The sequence below is a fragment of the Triticum aestivum genome, chromosome 5D (assembly GCF_018294505.1).
Source record: "Triticum aestivum cultivar Chinese Spring chromosome 5D, IWGSC CS RefSeq v2.1, whole genome shotgun sequence".
Lineage (NCBI taxonomy): Eukaryota > Viridiplantae > Streptophyta > Magnoliopsida > Poales > Poaceae > Triticum > Triticum aestivum.
This window is the reverse complement of record NC_057808.1, coordinates 67,497,907-67,498,365: the sequence shown is the minus strand read 5'-3', so window position 1 is coordinate 67,498,365 and position 459 is coordinate 67,497,907.

The following is a 459-nucleotide window of genomic DNA, read 5'->3' as shown; positions in this document are numbered from 1 at the left end:
CCTTCCTTCAAGGAAGGGTGCGGCCAGGGGGGAGTCCTTCCCCCCCAAGGCACCTCGGAGGTGCCTTCCCCCTTTAGGACTCTCCCTTCTTTCTTATCTCTTGCGCATGGGCCTCTTGGGGCTGGTGCCCTTCGCCCATATAGGCCAAGGCGCACCCCTTACAGCCCATGTGGCCCCCCGGGGCTGGTGGACCCCCTTGGTGGACCCCCGGACCCCTTTCGGCACTCCCGGTACAATACCGATAAAGCGCGAAACTTTTCCGGCGACCAAAATAAGACTTCCCATATATAAATCTTTACCTCCGGACCATTCCGGAACCTCTCGTGACGTCCGGGATCTCATCCGGGACTCCGAACAACTTTCGGGTTTCCGCATACATATATCTCTACAACCCTAGCGTCACCGGACCTTAAGTGTGTAGACCCTACGGGTTCGGGAGACATGCAGACATGACCGAGA